General features: G+C 37.2%; 1 protein-coding gene across 2 annotated transcripts in view; it reads left to right on the top strand.

Moving 5' to 3' along the window:
- The first annotated feature begins 128 nt into the window (after positions 1-128).
- Positions 129-20,968, top strand: part of LOC129719830 (uncharacterized) — a 615,095-nt gene continuing 594,255 nt past the window's right edge. Inside the window, exons 1-2 of one of the 2 annotated variants that reach the window (XM_055671238.1) lie at positions 129-262; positions 2,093-2,881. The gene's annotated coding sequence lies outside the window, so the exon portion shown is untranslated. The remainder of the gene's footprint in view (positions 263-2,092; positions 2,882-20,968) is intronic. The other variant, XM_055671239.1, reaches the window with a different exon arrangement.

Consider the following 20,968-nt stretch of genomic DNA (forward strand, 5'->3'; position numbering starts at 1 on the left):
ATGGTGAGAGAATACGTGGCTTCTCGCGACGCTTGGGGCTTTACTCTGACACTGAGCTACCCACACGCGAAATCGGTCTGTTTTCGCAGGGAAACAGCGATCCTCCATTGCCGGTACGATCAGTGACTTCCATTCGGTCGCACGGTAAACTTGTGCATCGCTTTCAGTCGTGTGTTCGCCTTCGGGAAAAAAACAGACTCTAAAAAATATAAAATAAATCGTAATTTTCGGCAGTGTGTGGTGTGGGGAACGGTGTTTAACGGTGAGGACCCCCGCGCTGGTTGCACTTGAGCGGAACACGGGAACTGGCTGGAATTTGGAGTGCGTGTGCCTCGCTTCACCGGCAGCCCCGTTCGGGATGTTGGATCTGGAAGAGGCGAAGTGGTTCTGCCGGGTTTTTTCGCTGCTTCACTTTCCCGGTGGTTTGGTAGCTGCAGTTGGGGCGACGGCGGTGCAAAATAAAACTCTTCGGCTGTTGGCGTGTTTGATGTGCTCTGGATAGTGCAATCGATAGCGTGCGCTGTGCTGGTGGTTGGTTTCCAGACGGGGAAGCGAAATTGTATGCGAATTATTGCAGAACATGGAACCTACGTGCTAATTTCGGTCTGCCGTCTCGGGCGAAAAGAAGAGAACCGTGTGGCGGGGAATAAAAACGATAATGATTCAATGGTGTGGTGTAGAAAGTAGTAGGTGATATTGGTGGTGAATGAGAAAACAAAAATTTATTTTGAAATTCTACTAAGTTTATCAGACAAAGGCAAAACAAGAGTATCGTGATTGTGTGGTGTCGGAAATTTTATTCGATTCAACCTGTGTTTGTGTGATGGGTGGAGTTAAGCACAAAAGCTTTAACATATTTCAGTTTTGGTGGTGCTTAGCATTTCATATTGATGATCTACCGCTTATCACTAGGTGTAACAATGTATTCAATTGAATTCACACCAGGGCGGTAGTGCTTTGATTCGTGACACTGGGGGAGCACTGTTTTCGTTTCCTATACGTACGATTGCTACCGATCAGCTGTTGAACATGTGTTTACAAAGGGAAGCACGTGTGGGTGAAAAAATGAAACAAACAAAAAACGAAACTTTGTTTCCTTTGCTTGGAAAGCGAGTTTGTTCCTAGCTGTGTTTTGTTGTAGTAGAGTTTTTTTCCTATTTTGTTTCTGACAGGAAAGTAGATGCTTTTTTGTTTCACATTTGATTACTCAGCTGCAGCATTTTTATAAACATCACACCAGCTGAAAAAATGAAGCTTTTTTGGCATTGCTGTATAAAAAATCTAGAATTAGGTACTTATTTTCAATTTATATTTTTTTTTGCGAAACAAACTGGATACTGTTTTAGAAAAACTCTTCCAGTTTGCTTTTTTTCTTGGACTAAAATTTTGTTGGTAGTCTAATTTCATGTATTTTTTATTAGCAGAATGAGCATAAAAGTCCCCAATCACACAAACTTACACTACACTGAAGGGTGCGTCAATTTCCTCATTACACAACAAAAGTTAGAGTTTTATAAAGAAAAGGGGAAATGCCAATTCAACAAACGACTTCAACGATCAATTAGGCTACGAACTACATAAAATACTTCGCCCCAAAACTTAACTGTTCTGTTCGTATTTACCACGAGTCAATTCGCCATCTAAAAGTCCTCCTGGCTAATCGAAAAAAAAATCGCCCCACTTCGCGCGCATTCCATTCCCAGCGGTATGGTTTGACTGCAATCAACGAACGTATAATTTAGCATCGAATTGCACACCGTGAAACAGTGCGATGCGCTAATAGTACATCATAAAACGTCACTGTTTATGGTCGATTCTATCGGCTGTTAACATTTGTCGTCGGCTCTGCCTCTCTGCTAGGAACAGTGCTAACCTGTAATTGCGGATGTCTTCCAAATGTCAGAATACCTGCGAGCGCGCACACTGAAGGAAGGTGAAAATCTAACGTTTGCTAGTTTTATATGTGCAGAGGGAAAACAGTCGCCAGCACTAAAGTTGGCAATTATATGCTTTTAATGATATTCTGTTGGCACTAACGGGGGGCCCCGAGAGAGCGGCTTGGCTCAACTTAGTGTTTTGTTTTCACCTTTAGCAGCGAAGATCCTAGTGAGAGATAGATGTTAAAAGATATACGGTTTACAACAAAAAAGAACATCATTTGACATCAATTTTTTTCTCAAGTGTGTGATCGGATAGGTGTCAGCATACATCCGATAATTTTTTTTCCGCTGCCTTTTCTGACTGATGGCCATCGGTGACTCTGTTGTCCGGTAAAGCCACTCGAAAAGGTTGACGTGAAAGAAAGCGAGAAAAAAAGGTGTGATTAGAAGAAGATTTAACGGATCAGTGATAATTTGTCGAGTGGAATAAAAGGCAAAATAATAGGAGCGCCTAAGACCCTAAGTGGTGGTGCCCGCGTGTGATATAGAGAAAGAGTGCCGAGCCAGCGATTACCGGTTGGTGGTGAGAAAGGCTTGGCTGATGCCATCAAGTTATTTCCAGCTCTGCGCGAAACAAGGTCAATAGAGGAGAATTCTTTCCGTTTTTTTTCTTCTTCCTCTTCGGTGTTAACCGGGTGGGTTGGTGAATTTTGATTAGTGCCAAGTGGGAAGCAAAAGAAGTGAAAGGGGGAATCGGCTAATTAATCGTTCTAGTTTGAGAAATCGTGCCTGGTGGAAATTGTACACGGATAATTGATTCATTACCACAACGAGAGAATCGGAGTGATTTGATACTTCTTGTTTGCTGTTCGGCACGGGTGTGTATAATTATATAGCCGAGCGTAGCGAGTGAACTGCTGTGGAACTGGAGCCAGTGGTGCAGAGAACTACGGACGAGAACTTTCTGTCTCATCGGGGGAATTCATTACCATTGTTTACTGGTGAGTAACAGGGGCGAGAATAATGTTAATAATAATACGTGGAAAAATCTGTTTGCTATTTAAACTGAAGACCGACACTTGCTGATCATTGACTGTTGTAATCAGAAATGGTCAAAGAATCTTGAATATCTTGTTGTGTTTTTGAGATGGTTTTCCTAAGTAAAATGTTGCTTATTATTGAATTATAACTAAAAGTTATACTTTTGATGCATGAATTTCATCATGCTTTTTGTCTATTAGCTGTTTTCTAAACTAAAATGTTGGGTCATATACTTATTTTGAGTTTAAGCTAGTTTAAATTGTGCCACGTTCCGCCTAACCAACAAACTTCTCTTCTTTTCACTACATTCGTAAGGTCATTTTTACAAAAACTGCTTTTCTTTTCTGACAGGGACATGAGATGTTTGTTCGCGAAAAATTTGTTTTATTAATAAGATATAATGGAAAAACTGAAATAGCAATATATAAAACAATATCGACAACGAATTCTCTCAACTAATCTTAGTTGATCGAGACCGCTATTAGCCTCAAGGCCAAGCGTGCGATATTGTTGTTGGAAAAACTGATTCATTGTGTGTGTGATGTTTATCTGGCATTGTCAGGTCTAAAAGTAGAAAAAACACATTTTTGTCTCAGCTTACCCATTTTTAATGGAAACTTTGATAATATTTACTCAGCTACACAAGATTGTATTTTTAATTTCTCGTAAGTTGTTAGCTCTGGTGATGGTGTGTGCATCTGAATCTATTTGATCAATCGTAACAAGAACATAACATCAATTATGAAATTATGGTATGAGTCGAATGTTCTGATTCTGGTTTCCCTTAAAATATTGATGTGTTACTTTTCTGGCTCTTGCCATATAGAAAGTAAAGACAGGTCTGGAAGTTGTAAAATTTTACTGTACAAAACCCGTTTGCGCACGGTTTTTCATTCGTCGCCATCTGAAAAATTGCTAAAATATATCAATATCAAACATAAACAACTACAGTCAAAATAATTTTCACTTAAAAGTTACGTGAAAAAGTGTGCGTATATTTTCCACTGTTATATTGACGGTTATGCTTCTTGTTGTCTTTTTGGTTTATCACAACCTAGTGAAATGAATTATCCAATGAAGCTTATTGACCTGACATATGCATTCCATGTTAGTTGCACATGAGATCCATCCATCAATAAAATGGAAAGTACTCAACTATCTGATAGTCGCTGCGTTTCATTCAACGTAGTTTTCAAATAATGTTACACTTAAGTTCATTAAGGCAGACAGTGTGTGCAGCAGGAGAAGCGAAAAATAAGCGAACTGAAAATATGATTGATACTCTTAAGGGATGGGAAGAGGTTTTTAATAGCGATGTGAATATTTTGCATGGTTAATCGGATGAAGTACCGGAAGTTGCCATCGTACAATTCAAAATGGTATCTAAGGAAGATTTGTGGCTTCAGTGCATCATTACGATTACGAAATACCCATATTGGGTTGGATTTGGTCGCTTTCCAATGTTCTTCAAAAACCGGTAGTCGCCGTCTTAGATTTCAAAATGGCATTTGGAGACATTTTTGGCATCTGGGTGTCATTCTGGTTCCGGAAACACCCATATTAGAAATTGAAAGTCCATCTTAAATTTAAACATGGCATCCGGAGTCAACTTTTGGCTCCTGTCCATCATCCCGATCATTTTATGTTTTCCCATCCAGAAGTGGGAGGGATGTCAAACCACCATGAAAATATTTTTTGCTCCCAAAAACCTTAACATATGGTTCCATTTACTTGATTATTCCTCGAGATGTGCAGGAATTTGTGTTTTATTTTTATGGGACCTCTCCCTTCCAGAAGATTTGTTACTCTTAAAAACGTTCCCAAATATTGTTCCATTTTCTTGGTTGGTTCTCGAGATGAGTGCAATTTGTGCTTCGTTTGTATGGGACCACTTCCTAACGGAAGAGGGAGAGGTGCCGAAACACTCTGGACATTTTTTTTTCAACCCTTAAAACTGCCAAATTTGATTCCATTCACTTGGTTAGTTTTCGAAATGTGCAGAAATTTTTGTTTCATTTGTATGCTGCCGTTCCAATCATAGTAGTCCCATGTTCTACACAAATCTTATGTACGCTGGGAACTATGTTTGGAAGGGCAGTATGGGACCCCTCTCTTCCAGAAGAGAGAGGGGTCTCGAACTATATTAGTCACCTTTCTCGGCCCCTACAACCCCTGTATACAAAATTTCAACCTGATCGGTTTAGTAGTTTCCAAGCCTATATGGATCAGACAGACAAACATGCGTCGGTTGTGCGAAAATTGGGTTTCATTTATATGGGACCGCGCCATTCCAAAAGAGGGAGGGGTCGCGAACCACCATGGAAATACTTTTTGCCTTTGAAAACTTTTACATACCAATTTGGTTCCATGTACTTGATTAGTTCTCGAGATGTGAAGAAATATGTGTTTCATTTGTATGGCAGTTCTTCCTACCAGAAGAGGAAGGAGTGTCGAACCACCATGAACATTTTTCTTGCTCCCAAAAACCTTAACATGCCGTATTTTGTTATATTCGCTTGATTGGTCCTCGAGTTGTGTTCTTTATTGTTTTATTGTTTATTCCAAAAGCAGAAGGGGTCTCAAATCGTCGTGAAAATATTTTCTGGCTTTAAAAACTTTTACATGCCGAATTTGGTGCCATTTACTTGATTATTTCTCGAGATGTGAAGAAATTTGCGTTTCATTCACATGGGATCCCTCCTTTACGGAAAAGGGGGGGGGGGGGGTGTCGAATCACTATGGACATATTTGTTACCCCTAAAAACATTCACATACCAAATTGTATTTGTTAGATTGGCTCTCGAGTTGTGCTAAATTTGTGTTTCATTTCTATGCGATCCCTCTCGTCCAGAAGACTTCATCGTTCAGTATCAACAATTGAAAACGGAGTTTTGGTTAGGAAATCTGCTTGAAAAGTTTTGAATATTTCTTGCAAAACGAAATAATATTTTTCTTTCAATAATAGTACTTCTAATATTTCATACACCTAAGATAAAATTTTTTTAAGATAATATTTCGAAAAAAAAATTATGTTAGTGTAGTGTAGGGTAAATAACCCTATATTTGCTATCGTGGACCACCCGCTAGATTATCTCTATTTATACGAGGAATTTTCAGAAAACTTCTATCGGGAAATATCATTGAGTTATTTTGACGTGTGATCCACTACACTACAGGAAAAGGGTCCATTATATATTTACTTACTCTATTAAGAAATTTTGTTTCGTAGTTAGATTTTGTTTTCAAAAGATTTTCAAACATCGTATGAAGGAGGGTTGAATAATGTATTATGATTACTCTCCGTTAGTAAGCAATAGTGGACCAATTGTCAAATAAACTCAATTTCTCACAACAAAAATCGGCATTTATAAACGTTTGTTATGCAGATTGGCTGGAAGTTTTCTGAAACTCATTTCAGTTTTCGCATAAATTAAGTTATTCTGGCGCGTGGTCCACTATTAGTAAAGGGTCCACTATAAATTAATTTACCCGATGTTGAATAAATATCTTAATTTATCGATATGCTGGTTCTTCAATGTAGGGTAAATTAACCTACAGTGGGCAACTTTCTAATGGTGGACCACCAGCCAGATTAACTCGGTTTATGCGAATATTTGAGGGATTTTCAGAAAATTTTCATCGGAAAACATCTTATCCAGTCAATTTGCATCACGAAAAATTCTAAATTCCGATTTATATTCAGAGAAATTGAGTTAATTTGACGATTGGTCCACTACAGGTTGATGGAACATATCGTCAAACACCAACACATGATTGACCTCATCATGGTAGAAATAATAGACAGAAGACGGCACACTTGGGCACTACCAATGCTAGAAATGTGTCATATCATCAATACAGACACAGTGCAATAATACACAGTGAACCATTGAACTGATATTGATGGCATCAATACTGCTTACGCTGGTATCCTACACACGATCAAAAACTACACCAGCCGCAAAAGCAATATTCAAAACGAACAAACCACCCTCGATTGCATCCGGAATATTCAATACCCGCTAAATCTGAGCACTGTTTCCAAAAAGATCTTTGATGCAACAGTCAATTTGTGAGTGACCAAAGTTCGCAGTTTTTCGATGAGTGAAACAAGAATAAGTTCATCGTAGTCAAACCAAAAAGTAAAGTACCGCACTATAAGACTCCTGACTGCGGGAAATTACTTTCCAGATAAGTAGGATACATTATACGCTTTATACTATCTTACAAACGCTTTATGCTAAATACAGTTTTCCCTTGAAAAAGGCAACCAAAACGGCCGAAACGTTGGCCAATTAAACTAGGTTGTCGTGTATTTCTTTCAAAAAAAAAAACTGAAAAAGCCAAATGACAGAACAACCGAATAACGCAAAATGGCCCTTTAGGTAACCAATCTGTTACTTAAAAAGCAATAAAGTACTTCTCCAGTCCACTAACAACACATACTGCATATATTTAGCAAATGTTGCGGGAGTACGACTATCTAATCATAGTCGTTTCAACCACATGCAAAATTTTCACTGTCGAACAATGCTTCCTTTCCTTCTCTAGTCAAGAAACAACACATACCGTCGCATATGTTGCACATTTTACTACACGCAAAACTTTTCCTTATTACTTTAAAAGCAACAGCGCAAAATTGCCCTTTAGGTAACAAATCTGTTACTTTAAAGGCAATAGAGTTCTTCCCCAGTCAAGTAACTGTGTTGTTACTGTCATATATATTCACGTGTTACGGGAGTACGACTATCTAATAATAGTCGTTACAACCACATACAAAATTCTCTCTGTCGAAAAATTTCTTCCCTTCCATATCCAGTCAAGAAAAATCACACACATTCGCAAATCCGGAAAGTGTTTCTAATTAGACATTTGAGGTTGACAGTTGAGATTCTGTCACTGTTATGTGTGGATAAAGGAGACAGATGTAAACCTGATCGTTGTATCAATACAAATGCAGCGAGTGAAGTCTCGATACACATGCATAGCTGTTCTTGGTTGTATGTTCACCGATAGAAATACATACATGCGTGTAGCCGTCATATATTTTGTTACTTTTTGGTTATAACACTTTATGTGTAATGCGGGTCATAGAACACAAAAAGTAATGAAATGTTGCAATAAAGAAACAAAATCTTTCTCGTTTCTGTTGGGTGCAGCCAATCTGCATCACAAACATCCATAAATTCCTATTTATGTCAGGAAATTGAGTTAATCTGACGGTTGATCCACTATAGGTTAATAAAGTAAGAGGGTCCACTATGAGGTAATTTACCCTGGATTGGCTAAATACACTGAATTCTTTTTTTACGCTATTGTTTTTTACGTGATTTTATTTTACACGTATTGGAAGATTTACCAGAACGACGCGATCGTGTTTTACACGATTTGTTTAAAATTACGTGATTCTTTTTTTAAGCGGACACATCAATCACGTAAAAAAGGAATCCAGTGTTATATGTTTACCGATGGAAGTTTTCTGAAAATCCCCCGAGTTTTAGCTAAAATTTAGTTAATCTGACGAGTGGTCCACTATCGCAGAGGAGTCCACTATAGGATAATTTACTTTACTTAATACGGTTAAAGAACAAATTAATCTGTAATATTGTAATATGCAATACAGTTTGTGTCACTTGTACATAGTTGATGAGCAATATGAGTTTACAGTTCATTTTTTGGGATATAAACTGGTCCGTCCGAGGTAGGCTAAATTAACTTATAGTGCACCCTTTTCCTTAAGTGGACCACTCGTCGGATTAACTCAATTTTTCTCAATATTAAATTGGATTTTTTAAATGTTTCTAGTGATTTTGCTTCAGATTGGCTGGATAAGATGTTTTCCGATGAAAGTTTTCTGCAAATCCTTCGAGTTTTCGCATAAAATGAGTTAATCTGGCGAGTGGTCCACTGTAGCAAAGGAGTCTACTATAAGTTAAATTACTTTACTTCTATCCCAGTTTCAATTGATACGAAAGAAAGAAACGATTTAGAATTTTCGTCACTTTTTCCGTCAATTGGACTTTTTAAAGTCCTACACGGTTTGCCGATTTTCGGTTTCCATGATGTTGAAAACTGTTTATTACCGTTGTCTTTCGACTTTCAATTGAAGTATTAAAAATTGCTCAAAATCTGTTGGTAACAGTATGTACATGGGCGAGCTGTCATTCACATCTGTCATACGTCTACATACAAATTAAACACACATTTCAACAAGTTTTCCCAGGAACCAGCTTAAAATGATCGAGATGATGTACAGACGTCAAAACTCGACCTCGATTTTTAGATTCTTGGAAACAGCCCAAAACTGCGGAATGTCATCCAACAGTGGCCAACGGAATGTATTGGAAGGATATTACCTTCGAATTTCAGTTAGCGGTAGAGTTCAACAGCTTTAATATGAAATTGTCGAAATCGATTTTTTCCGAAATGAAGTATCTCAGAAATGCATTAAACTTTTCAAATAAAAAAAAACTTTCTGACGTAAGTGTAAAGTCGATTTTTTTATGAGAATATTCCAGAGACAACTCCAAATCCCGACGATTCATGAATCTTCACCGGTTAAAATAGGGAAACTTTGATGTCTTGAGGTAAGACTTCCAGAAGTCCGATTACAAAGGCTACGTTAATCAAGACCTTTGCCATAGATTTGTAATACATAAGTACCTGTACGTTCTGATACTAGATTTTAGTTAAACAAGTTCTACTTAGAGCTAACCTTCTCAAACCCCAACTTTTCTTTCCCGATATATCTCCCTGACGTTCTCTAGCTTTTCAGTCCTAGGTTTTGTTCTTATCAACTGTAGTTCCAAGAAAGGAACCTATGTGCCACTCTTTTTTTTTTTCTTTTGTCACCTACTTGTTTCCCTACCATGCGGTCGTCGTTGTTTCTCCCACGGGAAACAAGGTGTCTAGTATCAGCAGTTTATTCCGGCGAAGGAATATCGAAAAAATATATTATTTCAGACTACGCAGGAGAAGGCTGCTTCGAATGTCTATCTGTCTTGTAGGAATGGAATTTTGTGACTGTGCCTGTTTTTGGAAAAAAGGCTACTGCTCAATTGAGCTGAAATTTGTATAGAGATTTTTTTCGAGAAGACAAATCTTTTGATACCTAGTTCTAACGGAAATCCGAAAAGCCAATTCCCATTAGCACCCTATTGTTTATGTCATGCGATAAACTCTCGAATTGACCATTGACTCACCTGAGTAACGGTTAATGTACACAGCACGCGCGTTGCACGGTAAGCAGTATCGCTAAAGATAGCAAGAAAACATTGAATTCTTATTGTTGTTCTCCTATTCTCTCTCTTCAACGAACCCGTATTGACGTAACGTTACAAATCTTGATATTTTGTTACGAACTTCTTGTATCAACTTGTATTCTAAACTTGGTCTCGTTGATAGTTTATATATCAAAATTCCTATCAAAATTACTCACTGATCATTACAAATTATAGCAAGTTTCGTTTTTTTAGCAGAAAAAGATAAGAATCAGTTAGAATGTACAATATTTTGTTGATTGAATAACAAAATTTGTTATAAATATGCTTTAAAAAAACACACTTTTGAACATTCAAGTGTATGATAACAGAATTTAATATAAATCTGTACTTTTTTCATTAAGGCATATCAAGAATATTACAGGCTTCGTTATTTCTATCAAGTTCAGATATATTTGTGTTACCCGTTTGTTATAATCGTTTGATCGGGAAAGCATCAAAATTGTTGTAACAGTCCAATGAACTAACTACTGCGCAATATCATTTGTAACTGAGTAGGAATTTAAATTATTTCAATTTTTCAGAATGACTTTTTGTTGATTGAGTATATACTTCTTGAATGAAAAAAAGTTCAATCCGCACTGAGGAATATCGTAGACGATATGATTACCCTAGAAAAAGGTAGATTGAATGTAGCTGTTATATTTTAAGTACATCCGTTTCGCTTGATGCTAAAGGGATTCATATCATGGAACGTATAAGAAAACAAGATATATCTCGCCGAGGTTGTTTACTCCGCTTCCCATAAATACTAGTTACGATTTTCTTGGAATTTCTCCATCTTGAGCAAAAATTATTGTATCGTTTTGTGCCTAAGTTAGAGTAGGTTTATGCCTTTTGCAGCCAAAATAGAGTGTCATATGGAGTTTAATAAGAGCAGTGAAACAGTTATCTTGGTATCTGAGAAGGAGAAAACACAAATTAAAAAACAAAGATAAATAAATTTACATAACATAATTGTCTTCGGAATTCCTCTTGATCTGCAGAGCATCACAGATGCAGAAAAAGACGTCGTAATTACAGTACACAGTGAGCGAGAGAGAGGAATGTTAAAAACTTTAGCAGAGATATAAGTTGATGACTTGTAGAATTAAGCAAACTCGATATCACTTCAACAGTAAGTGCATTCTAGCTTAGCGAATACGATTACTAAGAAATAATTTGGTTTAATATATTTGTTGTACATACTAACTCTACGTGTCTATAGTAATAGGGTGACACCAGAGAAATTCAATATAAACCAATATACCAGACTGGAAGTGCAGCAGTGATAGTTAGTGAAGTGAAACTACTATTAATTACATCGTATTCATTTCTGACAGACTTCCCTGTGGTAAGCATTCCGACGTATCATTATAACAAACCACGATTTCTTTCTCCATCTCGTGCATTTGAAATAAGCCTTGAGACGCGATTATTATTAGTCTAGTCTAGTCTGCTAAGCTGCACCATCCAACCAGAGTGACTAGGCAAGGTATTGTTTGGAAAGCAATCAATTTCAAACTAAATTCTATTGCTTCAACTAACCATACAATATTATGCCGCAACTAACTGTTCTATCTGCTTAAAACAGCTCGTTTGAAATGCATTTGAATTTCGTTCATCGTCGCCAAATCAACCGGCATAATGCCATCTTGGTTAAACACGTACTGTTTTTCTTCGATTCTAAATGTCCACATTCATTGAATTAATCGAATTTTGTATGTGTGACATTGTGAAGTAGAACAGCAAACAGCCACCAACAATAGGCAGAAATGGCAACAAACAAATCGTGACGATTCCGTCTTTTGCACAATCTGGGCCGGTTCGGTGATAAATTATCGTAAAATTAGCTGTCTGCATTCATGTCATCCTAGGCACATCGAACCGAACTGATTCGATTACAAATTGAATCGCCGGAACGGACGGGACGACGGCAATGGTTGATTGTCAATGAGCTTTGCTTTTGATGCGCATTCGCATTCGGCGACGGCGGCGGCGTCGGGGCGCACGTTGACATTCGCTCGATCGAGTACAGCCATCATGAAGGTGACTTCATCGCTTGGATCGCTTCATTTGAAGTCTCATTGCATCACGTTGCGTTTGCATGGGAAAGGGTTTTGGATTCCAGGGAGGTACACTTGGGTTCGGAATTGTACTTCTCCAGACTTAGCGGGGTCGGGTTTGAGTTGGGTAGGGTGGTGCGGATAAAGTAGCGTTGCGAGTTGAGCGGATTGCGCCATCGTCGTTGGTCATCGCGGAACAACTTTGTGAGTCAACAAACGCATCAGCACTGTAAACTAACGTGTGCTAATCATGCGAGCAAATTAAAACAAGAACGTTAGGTAAATAAACACACGGTTGGGGAGAATGACAATTTGGCAACGCAAGTGTTTGGCATGTTGTGTGGTGAATATTTAGTTTGGTAAGGTTTTTTGGTGCTTACTGCTTTGCCATTGAAATTTAGATTGCGGAAAAGATAATAATCCTTGTCCGTTTCATATGCATTTTGGAATAAAATGCTTTTTGATTCAATGCAATTACATCGTTCCAACAAAACTTATTGGATAAGAAAAGGATTAATTGGGGGTCCACTATTTCGATCAGTCGAAGAAAACGGGCCTGAGACTAATGAATTTCAATGACGAGAAACCCAACATTTTGCTGTCAAGAAAAGAATTGCGTTATATTGATTTTCATTTATGTTTGTTGCTGGTGAACCACGAATAACTTACGAAAAAGGTGTAATTCCAACTTATTTTAAATTTTTGAAAAAGATTATACTTGTTGCAACATGTAGTTGAAGCATTAATTGATAATAAACAAAAAAAGTAGTAGATCGTTAATCTGCGTTGGTACAGCCAGCTACAGTTACAAAGTATAAATCAAATGAAGAAGTTATGTTTTCTCCATCTGCAACCTCAATTTTCTCTAGCCAACACTCAATATCTCATGTGAAGTCATAAACGACGTTTTTTGTTGTTGCTGTGCCTTTGACTCTTTAAGTCTATGATCAACTGAATCACAGTTTGGAACTTTCTCGTCCACATTTAGGGTCCGTTTCGCTTATTAGCTTTGTGAAATCTGGCGACGGGTATCCGGCTGCCGGAGTGCAATTAGTAGTTTCGAACAAATGGTTGAACTTGATGAATGGCTGTGATTATTTCTTGGCCCCGCGTTAAGGTGTAAATAAACATTTAATTTTCTCGGCTTTTCCCACAGTGAACCCGAAGAAATTCCAACCGCAGTCGCAGGGAAAGGTCTCGTAGTTCCCTTCACACACTTTGGTTGGGAAGAGAAATTGTCGTGAACATTGAACCAATTCTTAATTCGTTCCAACTTACTCTGATAGAGGTGGAACTGCTGGTCACCTTTTTGTGGATCACTGAGCGGGCAGTCATTTTTTTCTAGCATTCAAATGTCACATATATTTCATTGACGGAGATTGATGATCATGAGGGCGTCAATAATAATTGAATGAAAAAGTACTCTTGTTTATTGTCGCGTAGAAAAAAAAAAATAAATGTCGGCCTAATTGATTGTATTTTGACGTACAACAAAATCATCAATGTTTGTAATGTTCGTAAACTAATAAATCAATAAAGGCGGATACGAAACCGTAGGTAAAAACATTTTGAAGAGTCGTTGATGTCAGCAAAAGATACTTATTGTTGCGAATGTTTGTTTTTATTACCCTGATTTCCCATTCATTAGGTTATGGTTACCGTTTTTTTATATTTTAAAAATTCCTCCCAGATGGTCTCGAGGTACGATGCTGGCCAATCAAGCCTGTCGTCGTAGGTTTGAGTCTCGGCTCGGGGAGACTGTTAGTGTCAGTAGGATCGTAGCGCTAGCTTCGCAATTATCCTGTTCACTAAACAGTCGGCTGCGAAGTCTGTGTATAAATAAACAGAAGGACAAGCTCCGAATCGAAATATAGCACCCAAGGCTACCGTTTTTTATATATACACTAATCCGAATTTGAGCATGTGCGCTCTAAGAGAATCTCGAGTAGTTTAGTAGTCTATTTATCACGTAGACACATTTTTTTAGAAAATATGTGAAATGCTTATCGAAGGATTTTTTTGTCCCTGATAGAATCGGAAAAGCACGGTATTTGTTATGATAAATTCCAAAACGAAAAACGAAACTGTGGACTTGGTAAAATGATAAAAATCAGTATTTTTTGTTAGATTTTAATGCTATTCGACAAAAAATACTAACCTACAGCATTTCTTTGAATCCACAGGCTCGCTAGATTCACCGGAAAGTGTTTTTCACCGTGAGATTTTTTTGAAAAACGAAAACGAATTCGCACTATTTGAAAAAAAAAAAGAGGGCAATGTCACTAAAAGCAAGGATCAAATTAACGCAGATTATCTTTCTAAGGTTAAATGCGTTAAAGGAATATTAAAGTTTCCCCGCAAGCCTTAAGGAATTCAAATTTTGATATTCATGCAAACTTACCTGGATTCTAAAATAAAGTCTTAACACCAATGAAGACTCTTTTCATGTCTATGAAGATATGGATATTCCATATGACACATTTAAGCATGTTACAGAATGGGTCGAGATTCATTGGAACTTCCGGTTGAACTTTGACTGCTGATTGATGAAAGTAGGGAAACTGGATTTGAGGACGGATTCGTCTACATTGTCCTACGGTCAACAGAAATTTCGAAGGCAGGAATATCTGGAAAAATTTTACCTTCAAACAGTTTCAGAACTGCAATCTATGACAAATCAACTAAATGAAATGGTGATAAATGCATTATCATACGCTTGTCGGTTGTCCCGCTAAACAATCGTCATCAGGTAGGGACGCGCCTTGGTGGAAAAAAAACTTGAAAGTCTTCGAAAAAATAGTCGGAAAATTTTTAATAAAGCAAAAGCTACTTCAGACTGGGCTCAATATAGAAGAGCCTTAACTGAATATAGCAATGAAATCCGGAAATCTTAAAGGAGGTCTTGGGTTCAAATGTGTGAGTCTATAGGAAGGACTCCAGTTGTTTCCAGATTACAAAAGACTCTTGCCAAAGATCATACCGTTGAGCTTGGCAATCTGAAGCGTCACGACGGAATCTATACTAATGGTCCTCGTGATACCTTAAATCTAATGATGGAAACGCATTTTCCCGGTTCTATTGAAAAGACGGCTTCAGCCATTTCTGATTTAGGTGAAATTTGTTCTACGCAGACTAGCTCTGGGTCTACTAGAACGAAAAGTACTGTATCAGATGTGGCGGATGAAATTTTTACGAGAACCAGGGTGGCAATTGCTATGAGATCCTTTGAGCTTTTCAAATCTGCAAGTGTAGATGGAATATTTCCAGCATTACTTCAGAAAGGTGAAACAATACTAATTCCTTCTTTTATTGAGATTTTCAAGGCCAGTTTGAGGTTGAATCATTTTCCATCAAAATGGTGGGTAGTAAGAGTAATCTTCATACCTAAAACTGGGAATGATTTCATTCATACATCTTACATGCAAAACAAAACCGCTTTCAAAGTTCCAGTTTGCCTATCAAACTGGAAAATCCACTATCACAGCGCTTCATAAGCTGGTTATGAAAAATTGAAGTCACTTTCAGGTAAAGACATTGCTCTGTGCTCTTTCTTGGATATTGAAGGTGCTTTTGATAACGCGTCCTATTCTTAAATGTCTAGTGCAATTAAGAACAAAGGATTTCATACGAGTATTGTTAACTGGATTCATACCATGCTTGCAAAAAGAGAAATCACTTCTGAGTTGGAAGGTTCGTCTATTACGGTAAGGGCAACGAAAGGATGTCCGCAAGGAGGTGTTCTTTCGCCACTTATGTGGTCTTAGGTGGTGAACGATCTTCTCAAAAGCTTAGAAGCAAAAGGTTTCGAAGTTGTGGGTTTTGCAGATGACATAGTCATCTTTGTGAGAGGAAAGTTCGAAAACATAGTTTCGGAAAGAATGTAGGAGGCTCTGAAGTATACCCAGTCTTGGTGTATAAAGGAGGGTCTCAGCATTAATCCGACAAAAGCTGTAATCGTACCTTTCACTAGTAAGAGGAAATTCATTCTAAAAACTCTCAACCTTGGAGGAGTAGAAATTCCATTCAGTGAACAGGTTAAATACTTAGGAGTTATCCTTGATGCCAAGCTAAACTGGAATGCACATCTTGGCTATGCAATCAACAAGGCGGTCAGTGCATTATGGTTGTGCTTCAACCCCGGATTCAACCGTTGGTAGAAAGTGGGGCTTGAGACCGAAAATGGTGATGTGGATATTCACATCTATTATACGTCCTCCCAGTGCGTCTTGAACTGTCCTACAGATCAGACGTTTTTTCGGTTGCTTGTGGACTGGTCTTTGACTGCCCATAGCTTCAAAGTTTGTGTTTTGTCAGTGTGTCTTTTAAAGACTACCTGAAAGTTATTTCCCATCAGTCTTTCTCAAGACTACCTACTTTTGAATTCAACATTTGTTTTAACTTTTTTCGTATCACCTGAAATGGCTGGACGGAAAAAGAAACCTCGCATCGCTGCGGGGAGGAAAAGAGAGGCATCTCTTTCTGACACATCGAGTGTCTGTAGTGACAATCCTTTTGATATTTTGCCTGAGCAAGAAGCTGGTGAAATGGAAGTTACCAATAATGAAACTATACAAAATATAAAATCTTTAAAAAAGGAGAAAGTTCCACCTATGGTGGTAACTATTTCTTCTGAATTTAATATATTCTAAAAGGAACTTTCAACGTTTGTTTCTGACGTTAAAGTTACCTATCAAACTGGCCGTAGAGGTGAATGCCGCTTATTAGCCGACTCAGTAAAGGGTCGTGATCGTCTTGTTCAGTATTTAACTGACAAGATGTACAAATTTTTTACATATGACACCAAGAACGCCAAGCCGTTCAAGGTTGTCTTGAAAGGTCTCACCAACGATCAAACCGTTGATGAGATCAAACTTACTTTAACAGAATTACTTGGCATAGCCCCTACCCAAGTAATTCTAATGAAACAAAAATCACGAGGCGAAAACAGTCAGAGAACTGGAATTTCCCTTGGTAATTATTTAATTCATTTTAACCGCAATGAGGTTAACAACTTAAAATTTTTTGAAAAAGCACATGCTTTGTATAATGTGCGTGTAAAGTGGGAAACTTATAGGAAGTATGGCGGAGGTGAAAAGCATATCACCCAATGCCGTACTTGCCAACGTTATGGCCATGGTTCCAAATTCTGTAACATGGACCAAAAATGTCTTAATTGTGGAGACTCTTCTCACAAAAAGGACACATGTCCTGTGAAAGAGAGTAAAAATTTTCGCTGTGCGAATTGTAACGGCAACCATATGTCAAATTTTTATCAATGCCCAGTCCGTTTAGCAATTGTTAAGGCAATGCAAGGTAAACAAAATTCAATTTCTCAATTAAAACCAACTTCAAAACAAAATTCTCCAAGCGTACCAGTGACGCATAGTTTACCTACTCCTTTGCATACCCGTTTAACTTATGCACAGGTTACAGGTAGTTCGAACATTATACCGCCTAGTGTTGGTAGTTCGAAAATGACCGTTAATATGGGTAAGCAAAACACGCTAGAAAATAATTGTACACCTATTACTCCAGCTAATATTGCTGCCGAAAATATTTTTTCTAATGTCAACTGCCTGGGGCCTATTACGGCAGGTAAACTTTCTTTTTTGCAACAGGCAATGTTCGATCTTATGAACGCCATGTTGCAGGCAAAATCAATGTTTGAAGCCATTCAAATAGGCACAAATTTTACTATTAAAATTGTTTCTAATTTAAAATTTAGCAATGATTTTAAATAAAACAATTAAAATATTAAATTGGAATGCTCGCTCATTGAAGGCCAATGAGAATGAGCTTTTTAATTTTTTAACAGTAAATAATGTGCATATTGCAATTATTACTGAAACATTTTTGAAACCTAACATAAAATTAAAATATGATCCCAATTGCGTGGTTCATAGATATGATAGGATTCAGGGTTCCGGCGGTGGAGTTGCAATTGTTATTCATCGCCGAATCAAACATCGTGCTCTTCCCCATCTTGAGACGAAAGTTATTGAAACTTTGGGAATTGAAGTTCAAACTGAACTTGGGATTTTATTTATTGCCGCAGCATATTTACCATTTCAATGCACACGCGAGCTCAAAAATTATTTTAAAGGTGATTTACAAAAACTCACCAGAAATCGTTCGAAATTTTTCATAATCGGCGATTTTAACGCTAAACATCGTTCATGGAATAATTCTCAAAGTAATTCCAATGGCAAAATTTTATTCAATGATTGTTCTATTACTGGATACTATTCTATTTTGTCTCCGAATAGTCCTACATGCTTTTCTTCTGTAAGAAACCCTTCAACAATTGATTTGGTGCTGACAGATCAAAGTCATGTATGTAGTGATTTGATCACACATGCTGACTTTGATTCTGACCATCTTCCAATAACTTTTTCTTTATCACATGAATCAGTTTTAAACCCTATGAGCTCTGTTTTTAATTATAACAAAGCTAATTGGGAAAGATACAAAAATTATATTGAGAGAAATTTCAATAATGAGCTTGATTTGCAAAACGAAGTGAATATTGATTCCGCTTTGGAAGCATTAAAATGTGCAATTGTTGATGCCAGGAATTATTCTGTTCCAAAGGCTCAAGTGAAATTTGATTCACCAATAATTGACGAAAATCTTCAACTTCTAATTCGTTTGAAAAATGTCCGCAGACGTCAATATCAACGTTCTCGTGACCCTGTTTTTAAAACTATTTATAAAGATTTACAGAAAGAGATTAAACATAGATTTACTCTTCTGAGAAATCAAAATTTTGAGACTAAAGTTGAAAAATTGAAACCATATTCAAAACCATTTTGGAAGCTGTCGAAGATTCTTAAGAAACCTTCAAAGCCTATTCCAGTTTTAAAAGATGGTGAACGTTTTCTTGTATCCAATGAACAAAAGGCTCAAAGACTTGCTCAGCAGTTTGAGAGTGTTCATAACTCAAATTTGAATTTTGTGAGTCCAATTGAAAATGAAGTCACACGTCAATTTGATTTAATTTCTTCCCAAATTTTTTTACCTGCAGAAATAATTGAAACTAACTTGAATGAGATTTAATCAATTATTAAAAATTTCAAAAATATCAAAGCACCTGGTGACGATGGAATCTTTAATATACTAATCAAACATCTCCCTGAGAGCACAATGGAATTTTTAGTGAAAATTTTCAATTGCTGCTTCAAAATTGCATATTTTCCCATTTTAAAACCGGATAAGAACCCAGCTGAAGTTTCAAGTTATCGACCAATCAGTTTGCTTTCTTCAATAAGTAAACTGTTTGAGAGAATTATTCTTAACAGAATGATGTCACACATCAACGAAAATTCAATTTTTGCAAATGAACAGTTTGGATTTCGCCATGGGCATTCCACAACTCATCAATTGCTCAGAGTTACTAATATGATACGAGCTAACAAATCTGAAGGTTATTCCACTGGAGCTGCTCTTTTAGACATAGAAAAAGCATTCGACAGTGTTTGGCATAAAGGTTTGATTGCGAAATTGCAAACTTTTAATTTTCCAATTTTCCTAATCAAAATTTAAAAAAATTATCTTACTGATCGAACTCTGCAGGTTGTCTATCAGAATTCAAAATCTGATAGATTTCCTGTCAGAGCAGGTGTGCCTCAAGGTTCAGTCTTGGGTCCAGTCCTGTACAACATATTCACTTCAGATCTTCCTGATTTGTCTCCAGGATGCACAAAGTCATTGTTCTGCGATGACACAAGCATTGCCGTAAAAGGAAAAGTCTTCGTGTCATATGCAGTCGATTGCAGAAAAGTTTAGATATTTTTTCTTCCTACTTGCAAAAGTGGAAAATCTCTCCCAATGCTTCTAAAACTCAAATGATAATTTTTCCGCATAAGCCTAGGGCTTCTTTCCTCAAGCCAAACAATAATCACGTTGTCAAGATGAATGGGGTTATTTTAAGTTGGTCCGACAAGGTTAAGTACTTGGGACTAATTTATGATAAAAAACTTATTTTCAAAGAGCACATTGAGAGTATACAAGCCAAGTGCATCAAATATACGAGATGTTTATATCCTCTCATTAACAGGAATTCTATACTTTGTTTAAAGAACAAACTTTTGATTTACAAACAAATTTTTAGACCAGCAATGCTTTATGCTGTACCGATCTTGTCAAGTTGCTGTTCAACAAGGAAGAAAACGCTCCAAAGGATTCAGAATAAAATTTTGAAAATGATTTTGAAGCGTCCTCCTTGGTTTGGTACACTCGAATTACATAGACTTACTGGTGTTGAACCATTAGAAGCTATGTCAAATAAAATTATTAACAATTTTCGACAAAAATCGTTGCAATCCTCAATTGCTACGATAAGCTCTCTTTATAGCCAATAAGTTAGCAATTAAGTTAGTTGTAAGTTTACTTCCCCTTTTCTGACAAGTAGGTTTAAATCCCTACGAATGATAAGTCCTAATTGCGAAAGCAAACAAATCCTAACAATTAAAATTACAAATTTCTAACAGTGTTGAGAAGTCACCATTTGTGATTGGACACACATACTCATTATTTACTAATATTTATCATAAATACTTACAAATCCCCCTTAAAAAAAAAAAAATATTATACGTCCAAAATTGACATACGCTGCGTTAGTGTGGTGGCCAAAAACCAAAGAGTCCACCCCTAGAACAAAGCTAGATAAAGTTCAACAACTTGCGTGCATTGCTATAACAGGAGCAATGAGAAGCACCCCGTT

The sequence above is a fragment of the Wyeomyia smithii genome, chromosome 2 (genome assembly GCF_029784165.1).
Source record: "Wyeomyia smithii strain HCP4-BCI-WySm-NY-G18 chromosome 2, ASM2978416v1, whole genome shotgun sequence".
Lineage (NCBI taxonomy): Eukaryota > Metazoa > Arthropoda > Insecta > Diptera > Culicidae > Wyeomyia > Wyeomyia smithii.